Source organism: Entelurus aequoreus, linkage group LG06 (assembly GCF_033978785.1).
Source record: "Entelurus aequoreus isolate RoL-2023_Sb linkage group LG06, RoL_Eaeq_v1.1, whole genome shotgun sequence".
NCBI classification, from domain to species: Eukaryota; Metazoa; Chordata; class Actinopteri; order Syngnathiformes; family Syngnathidae; genus Entelurus; species Entelurus aequoreus.
Genome location: NC_084736.1, coordinates 40793984 through 40803761, shown reverse-complemented (window position 1 = coordinate 40803761; position 9778 = coordinate 40793984). Strand labels below are relative to the sequence as shown.

General features: G+C 39.8%; 1 long non-coding RNA gene across 1 annotated transcript; it reads left to right on the top strand.

Moving 5' to 3' along the window:
- The first annotated feature begins 582 nt into the window (after positions 1-582).
- Positions 583-9545, top strand: LOC133651547 (uncharacterized). The gene is made up of 5 exons (XR_009826435.1): positions 583-663; positions 740-768; positions 870-929; positions 8320-8382; positions 8820-9545. It is a non-coding gene; the product is annotated as an uncharacterized LOC133651547 (long non-coding RNA).
- The last annotated feature ends 233 nt before the right edge of the window (positions 9546-9778 follow it).

Sequence of the window (9778 nt, the reverse complement as noted above, 5' to 3'; positions counted from 1 at the left end):
AAACCCCGCTTCCAAAAGCTGTGGACTTCAAAATGTGCTCATTGTAGTCATTAATCCTGACTTCCTCATTTTGATAAAAAAATAAGATAAAATCAGCACACATTGTTTTATTCGCTTTTGTTTTGTTGGTTTAAGTGTTTTGTGTATTGTGCTCCAGACTTAATGGTGCTAATCAATTTGAATGTATTATTATTTGTTGAGTTTATTTATTTTTCAGTGTCAAATGGTTCAAGTCGGTCATAGAATGTATATGATTTAAATAATGACAATATTTTTTTTTTTTATTTTCAGGCAAATGGATGCACTTTAAACATTTTCTGACTAAAAGCAATGTTAGTAAACTAATTACGTTGTATTATTTAAGTGCAATTCCAACATGTAAGAAGGGATACAATTACAATGTTTTTATTTATGTATTGATTTCACCAAAATCTGTTTTCAGTAACTTGGTTTCGTTTCTCTTTTTATTATTTTTTAGATTTTATTGAACATTTAAGGTTTTATTTTGATACATCCTAAATGATCGTCACAGTACGGAGCTTTATTTTGAAGGGTAAAGGATGTTACGTTACTTCCGCCTCTCTTCAATCAGTTTGCTTTCCACCTGACTGAGGTCGGTACGTACGTTGGTGCAGTGGAGGATGAACAGTTACTTTTTGGGAGGTGAAATAACCATTCAACACAAATAATTATGGTGTAATTATCATAAGAAAAGTTTGTCTTATTTCATTCAGTGTAGTTTTGGGGACATTTTTGGACGAGAGAAAAGTAAGCTAACTATCAGGCTTGCCCATATGTTTTTCGTCTCTCTGTGAGTGTGCCAATCCAAGCTTCTGCCATATGCACTGAAAGTGCATGTTTCCATCTAGGCATGTTTGGCAGGGAAGGAGCTCACACATATCTCCTTTTGTGATTTCAGCACAGTGCAGGTATGTTTCTGGTTGTTTTATTCACTTAAATGTTTTATTTATTTGTTTTGGTTATTTCATACAGTTGAATTGCATTATTATTTTGTACCATATGTGTTTCATTTCACGTGAAAAGTGTCAGTGACATTTGTTCTATTGTTTTATTTTTTTGATACATTTAAACATATTAAGTCAGTCTGCTTTGCACCTGACTGAGGCATGTTTGGCAGTGAAGGAGCCCACACACATCTCCTTTTGTGACTTAAATATAATGCACAATTAAACTTGGGTTATCCGTGTCCCTCCGTGTCATGGTGAACCTAAACACGACACAGTGTAGTCGGGACGAGCAGATTCGCCTTGGCTACACAATGACAATAAATCTATTATATTGTATTGTATTCTATTCTTTTTTCTTCAATGTTAATATGGATTCAATGCTATGCAGAGGTGTACTTATAACAATTTTATAGACAAATTATACTAGTTATAGTTGCGTTGGAAAGATAGGGGGTGTGCACACATTTTTCTTCCCCCTCGGTGGAGGCGGTAAAGTAACAGTACTCTTACTTGAGTAAATTCTTTGGCTGATTTACCCACCTCTGCACATTATTGGGCTTTTGGAGTTTTTCCTTGTCCGAATGTAGGTTCAGATCAGGGGATGTCATTGTGGTTTCTGAAGCCCTTTGAGAGCTATAAAAATACACTATGATTGATTGACTGTATTGTATACATTACATTTATCTAAAAGTTTGTTTTTCTTTTTAAAAGGCATCAGTGTTGGCGCTAGGAATTATCAAAATGGGGTCCCACAGTAACTGTTTTGTAACCGTTTTGAAAACAAATGATACATGTATGCATTATCCTGTTATATCTCACATTCTATATTGTATTTTGGAAAAAGGTTGTCATAAATGGTAAAGGGTAAGATATGCAGAGATGAGATGTGTCAGTATCAAAATGTTACTTGAAATCTATTTTTGACAGCAGCAAAGTGGTCATTTGGGTAGATTTTAACACGTAAACTGTACTGTAGGTAGGGGTGTAACGGTACACAAAAATTTCGGTTCGGTATGTACCTCGGTTTAGAGGTCACGGTTCGGTTAATTTTCGGTACAGTAAGAAAACAACAAAATACACATTTTTTGGTTATTTATTTACCAAATTTGTAAACAATGGCTTTATCCTCTTAACATTGGGAACGCTATAATAATTCTGCCCATGTTAATCAACATTAAACTGCCTCAAGTTGTTGCTCAGATTCAATAAAATAACAAAACTTTTCTTCTACATATAAAAAGTGCAACATTAAACAGTTTCAAGTCAACTCATCACGCTTAATTTATTACATCATTTGGGAAGCCTGTAGTTGATTTTTATTATGTAAATGTTATATTTTTATCAACATGTGATAGCAGGGACCCTGCCATTCAAAACTAGGCGGCTGCATTACTAATGATTTATGTAACTATAGCTGAAAAAATGGTACAATAGCAATAGGGGGGACTATTCACCCCTGAACACCATGGAGTTCATGTAGGCTTAATGATGCAGTTACATTATTATATCAACTATCAGAGACAGAAACTCTTCATTTAACATAATGTCCTGCTTCAAAACAACTCAATCAACACAGAAAAAGGTAAAGTGAAATAACAGACAGGGCTTTGCTGTCCGTAACACACATGCACACACAAAACACACACACACACGCACACACACATGAACGCACGCACACACACACACACACCGCAAAATGAGCTAACGTTGCGCTAAAAGCGAATTAGCCTTCACCTCAAGCCAGGACTGCGAGCGAGCTGAGTTGCCGTTTAGGTTTCTAGAACGTCAACGGGCTCATAGTGATGTTACTAGTAGTTGACTGGGAGGTGTTTATTATAATTTGGGGAGAGTCCGCGGCCTGATGCTTACCTGCTAAACGCTAAGCACTGACTACATACGCTCTGAATACGCACTGCTGATTGGCTGTTACCACTCTGAATACGCACTGCTGATTGGCTCTTACCGTTCTGTTTGTAACCAATCAGATGGTTGTGTGGGTGGGACAATGCTGGGTGCTGTGTAGAGTACTGACAGACACAGAGGCAGTAGGAAGCGGAGGCGGCTACTTAATATGTTCGTGTGGAAACTCGTTCGGTACACCTCCGAACCGAACCAAAACCTCCGTACCGAAACGGTTCAATACAAATACACGTACCGTAACACCCCTAACTGTAGGATGTTATATTTTGATATATGTAATGGTCATAAGGGTATTCTAGTCAAATATGCAGAGATGAGATGTGTAAATATCAAAATATTACGTTGAATCACTTTTTGTCAGGCAATATTACATTTAATGAAAATGTTACATAAATGAATACATCCAAACACTTTATAAATATGTATAATTTGCACGAAAAAATAACAGTTACAATTGAATGTATCTTCCAAACAAGAAATAGGTTTTATCACATCAACATGGGACAAACAACAGTCCTTTAAATCTCATTAATACCAAAGAAAAAGAAAACTGTCATTTTCCAGACATGATAAAGGCTTAACTAATTTTAAACACAATAACCAGGAAGATAAAGTGTTTGCCTCACACCTAGTAATCCACTGTGGACAGACCGAGCCAAGCAGTGCAGGTTAATAAGTGAGTGGTGTGCGCTCCCGCGGAGGAAATACATTTTTGGCAGGCAATCACATTTTGGCACAACACCGGCATATATAAACAAAACAAAACGATAATTGATTAAAAAAAAAACAACTAAAGTTTTGAGCCGGAGAAGGCAGGGTCGGTAAAAAAAAAAATCAGCATAAACCAATAAACCTCCCCAGCAAGCAAGTGTCCAACTAAAGAACAGGTTTGCCCCACTGTTGATGGACAATGGATCCCCCTCTGATTGCCTGAATAACCCACCATCACCACGCAGAAGGGTAAGACCTGCTAACTTTACACCACAGAGAAAGCTAACGAGAGCTCCTGAAAATCTGATTGTGGGGGACTTTTCTGTAAAAGATATGAAAAGCAATAATAACACCAAAGTACTCTGCTTTCCGAAGGATATGGTATCTGACATGGAAAAAAGAATCCTGGAAATTGTCGCTGCACACCCAAATGTGAAAAATATCATCCTGCACATTGGTTTTAATGACATTGTAAAACAACAATCAAGAGAGCTGAAAGAGCACTTCAATAAACTCTTTGAAACAGTCAGCGCTGTGAATGCTGACGTTTTTATCAGTGGTCCTCTACCCCCAATCAGGAGAGGAGCTGAGAGATTCAGTAGACTTTACTCGCTGAATGAGTGGCTATCAAGTGCACTTCTTGCTCGTTCAATGCATTTTATTGACAATTTTAGCTTTTTCTGGGACCGCAGGCATCTTTTTAAGGCAGACGGACTTTGCCTGAATAAGATGGGAGTAAAGCTATTCATGAACAACATGTTTCACTTCCTGCATCTTGCATCTATCATCACTGCCAAGGACAAGAGACAAGAGGAGCCACCGAGGAAGGAAGACACAACACAGCCTATCAGGAACGTCGAAGGAGGACCGCCACTGCAAAAGGAGAACGTCGACCATGAGATACACCAGAGCAAAGAGGAGAGGTGTCTATCCTCCTCTACCGCCCCTCCCTCCATTCTGAATGCATGTGAAGATCCCTCCCCCACATCCCCCAAGCCATCCACGTCTCCATCTTTCTCCCTCCCTCAAGTAGACCTTTCTCCCCCCTTCTCCCCCTTGGAGTTCCGGGAGCTACCCCCACTCACGCCCCACCCTACTCAGATTTTTACCCCCCTAGATCATCGCTCACCTCCACCACCCCCTCCACGAAGGCGTGCTCCACAACCCCCCAGCCATACTTCACCTTTCTCACGCCAACCCCTTACACGCCCTCAACGTCCACCTTCAGTAGTTCGTCCCAGCTCTGACGCTGCTCACTCCCCCTCCCCCTTACGGCAAACCCCGCCTCGCCCTGACAGCAGTCCTGAATATTTCTGATACAGAAAAGGGTTCAGCAGTAGACCACATTATCAGCTGGGCCCAAGGTTGCCTACATCAAATCATGGCACCTTCTACATCCCTGTTGTGACTACCAAGAGAGTAAACATTGGGAAACTTAGCCACCCTGCTAACCTAAACAATCTCATTCCTATTATCTCCAAATCAAAGCCAACATCGAAGCCTGTCAATAACACCATCAGGATGGGTCTGCTCAATGTCAGGTCTCTGAATAGCAAATCATTTTTAGTCAATGATTTTATTAGCACTTCTAAACTTGACTTTATGTTTTTAACTGAAACATGGCTGGAACAAAATAACAGTGCAAGCATTCTGATCGAGACAGCACCCCCCAACTATAACTTCATTGATATATGTAGATCGGGGAAAAGAGGTGGAGGGGTTGCTGCTATATTTAAAAACATGTTTCAGGGGAAACAGATGTCACTCGGTGAGTTTACATCATTTGAATACCTGTGTGCTGTGTTGAAATGCTCTCCCAAAATTCTCTTGTTAATTATCTACAGGCCACCTAAATATTCTGCAAATTTTTTTGATGATTTTACTGAACTATTGTCTAGCATCTCCACTGACTTTGACTGCCTGGTTATAACTGGTGATTTTAATTTTCATATTGACGATTTAAATGACAAGGGCGCAAAAGAACTTTTTACTATTTTAGACACATTTGAACTGTCTCAACATGTGAAAGAGGCTACACATTATAAGGGACACACCCTGGACCTGATTATCACAAAAGGTCTCAATGTTTCTGATGTTCTTGTGATTGATCCTTCATTGTCTGATCATTTCTGTGTTTTCTTTAATATTTCTGTAATTCCGGACACACAAACAGAATCAAAGAATGTCAAAAAGCGGTACATAAATGAACATGCTAATGTCCTCTTTAAAAACGCCATCTCCTCACTACCACCTCTAAACCCATGTCATGCTGATGATCTTGTAAGCAACTTTAATTCCAAAATTGTGAATATCATAGATATCATTGCACCTGTTACAGTTAAAACGATTTCTGGCAAGCAAAAGGCACCCTGGAGAAAATCTGCTGCTGTAACAGCCCAGAGAAGAGAGTGCAGGAAGGCTGAACGAATCTGGCGGAATACAAAACTTCATATTCACCATGACATCTATAAAGAGAGCCTCCAGGCCTACAATTTAGTCTTAAAAAGTGCTAGAGAAACATTCTTCTCCAATATCATAAACAGCAACACAAATAAGGCCAAAACCCTATTCACAATCGTTGACAGACTGACTAAACCCCCAACACAAATACCAGCCGAACTCCATTCCACGCAGAAATGCAATGACTTTGCATTCTTTTATACTGATAAAATTGAAGGCATCAGACGCACCATCAATATCTCAAGTAAAAAAGTTGGATCACCACCCCATTTAGGCAAAAGTAACACAGCAATGATGGCAAGCTTTAATGCCATAGACTCTAAAACTCTAGTGGAAACGGTGACAGCTCTAAAGTCATCCACCTGCTGCCTTGATGTTTTACCTACCAACTTCTTTAAGAATGTTTTTGACTGCCTATCAACAGACATCTTGCAAATAGTTAATAATTCTATTAAATCGGGCAATTTCCCGAAGGCTTTCAAAACTGCAGTCATTAAACCTCTTCTAAAAAAGCAGAGCCTAGATGCCTCTGTTATCAACAACTACAGACCAATTTCAAATCTACCATTCATAAGTAAAATAATTGAGAAAGTTGTCCTCCAACAACTAAATCACTTCTTGGCTTCTACTGGCTGCCACAACAACTTCCAGTCAGGATTTCGACCTCTTCATAGCACAGAGACGGCCCTTCTTAAAGTTATAAATGACATCCGTCTAAACACAGACTCTGGCAAAACTTCAGTATTAATGCTTTTGGACCTCAGTGCTGCATTTGACACTGTCGACCACTCAATACTTTTGGACAGGTTGGAAAACTGGGTGGGGATCTCAGGCACAGTTTTAAGCTGGTTCAAGTCATATCTACAAGATAGGAACTATTTTGTTTCCATTGGTGACTTTGTATCAGAACCAACCAACGTAACGTGTGGAGTCCCCCAAGGTTCAATCTTGGGGCCGACTTTATTTAACATCTATATGCTCCCACTAGGACAAATCATGCAAAATAATAACATTGACCATCATTGCTATGCCGATGACACCCAAATCTATGTAGCGCTATCACCAAATGACTATCGCCCCATAGATCTTCTGTGCCAGTGCATTGAGCAAGTCAAACACTGGATGTGCCAAAATTTCCTACAACTAAATGAAGATAAAACTGAGATAATTGTTTTTGGTGCTAAAAAAGAAAGGTTTAAAGTCATCCAACACCTTAAATCACTGTCCCTGAAAACCTCAAATAAAGCCAGAAATCTTGGGGTTATTTTAGATTCTGATTTACATTTCGACAGTCACATCAAATCAGTAACAAAATCGGCCTACTATCACCTCAAAAATGTAAAAAGACTTAGAGGGCTCATGTCAGCTCAAGACTTAGAAAAACTTGTACATGCCTTTATTACCAGTAGGCTAGACTATTGTAATGGTCTCCTTGCAGGTCTTCCCAAAAAAACTGTCAGGCAGCTACAGCTTGTTCAGAACGCTGCTGCTAGAGTTCTAACAAAGACCAAAAAATGTGAGCACATTACACCAATTCTTAAATCCTTACATTGGCTCCCTGTACATCAGAGAATAGATTTCAAAATCCTCCTGCTCACATATAAATCACTACATGGTCTAGGGCCCAAGTATATCACTGATATGCTCCCACTATATACGCCCTCTAGATCACTAAGATCTTCTGAGACCAATCTGTTAGCGGTTCCAAGAGTAAACTCAAATCAAGGGAGATCATCATTCAGTCACTACGCAACACATAGCTGGAATAAACTTCCTGAAGATGTCAGACTCTCCCCAACTCTCACTACTTTTAAAACTAGACTGAAGACTTTTATGTTCACCTTAGCTTTCAGCTAAATCTTTTAATCTTTTAACTTTTAACGTCTGCACTGTTTTTATTTTTATTGTCTGCATTTTAATTTTGCTTTTATTTTCTTTCATTTCACTTTGTTGTCTGTGAAGCACTTTGAGTCTGCCTTGTGTATGAAAAGCGCTATACAAATAAAGTTGCCTTGCCTTGCCTTGCCATAGACGCACAGACTTCCGGAAATGTGCGTCCTTTCTGATTTCAATTCGTAAAAAGACACTGAGGCATGTTCAATTGTTGAACTGTGCAATTTTGGGGCCCAAACGGATTAAAGTAATAATTTCAATTGGATTTGAGATACGAGTGTTTTGAGTTACAAGCTTGGTCATTGAACCAATTGAGCTCATAAGTACTACTGTAATTAATTAACTACTTGGGTTTTTCACATTTCAGGGGAAGCTGAGGTCCCCTTTAAGGCAGCCACCACTGGAACCTAATATCTAGTCCAGGAGTCATGTAAGTACATGATGGGTGAAATCATATTACATGTTAGACTGTGGCAAAAAGTGACAATATAACACAAATATTACAAAAGGGCACGATAAGTGCAGGCGGCTCTGCGCTGTAGATCTTCGAGGGTGAGCGAGCATGCGACCAGAAACTAAACAAGCCCGCCCGCCGCCTGGCTCAGAAATCATTTGCAAAATTTGCCACCAGCGGGGTGCAAAGAAAATGTTTGCACATTCACCTCGTTTGTTTACTCATGCAGAAACACGAGGCTCCTAAAAAGTGTTGGTAGCACAACATAAACAATGAAACGTCTTCCAAGCACATTCATGGCGGGAATTTGTTTCAACTGACAAAATAGTTGCTATCTGGCAATGTGATCCTGGCTGAAACAACACATTCCACTACTTTTATTGCACTACTTTCTTCTTTTTCTCATTTTCTAGAGAGAATAATAGTTAACGTTTGCTGTTCTGTGAAGTCTCCCAGATGCCCTAAATATGTCATGGCGGCACCACCACATCTCCCCACGGGGCTGGTATCCTTACCCATGCTGCACCAGCGAGAGAACGCTCGCCTTCCCTCTCTTTTAACTTGCAGCTGAAGGCCTTTTATTTCCCAAGGAGTATTGCTCCACACATATGGTCAGGCCTTCTTGCCTTCTGCTTCTGAATGATGCAACTTAGGGACTTTGTGTACTCTGCAGAAAGGGAGGTTGCGGGGAGTTAAACATGTTCCGTACGTCGCTCGCGTTGTGTATGCAGTAGGGTTGTACGGTATACCGTTACTAGTATAGTATCGCGGTACTAATGAATCAAAAACGGTACTATACTCCGTTTGAAAAGCACCGGTTCCCGAGGAGGATGAGGAACATGTTCGGCAGCGCACAATCACGGAGTACTTACATGCAGACAGAAAAGTGAGAATGGACGCATTTTGGTGTAAAAACCAAAGATAAAGGTGAACTTATAACACTGAAACATCCTCAGGAAGAGGTGCTTTAAGACATGGCTAGCAGCTAACTTCCATCCACAGTCGGCAGTGTTTTAACTACTTCTAAATCACTAATCCTGGCCTCCATGGCGACAAAGTAAGTTTCTTATAAGTAGCATTATCACTGGAGGACGAGGAATAGCTAAACATGCTTCACTACACACCCTAGGAGGATACAATAGCTCACCGGCGTCACCGCTATCAAAAACTGGCGCGTCTTAATGTAAACAAATGCAATGGGTGGATTTACACCTGACATCCACTGTAATGATATCAAGTACAAGAGCATATCTAGTAGATACTACTATGATTAGATCGATTTTTTTATCACCACAAAATCTTATTTCCTTTTTTGAAAATTCATAATATGTTTATAAACTCAGGAAATATGTCCCTGGACACATGAGGACTT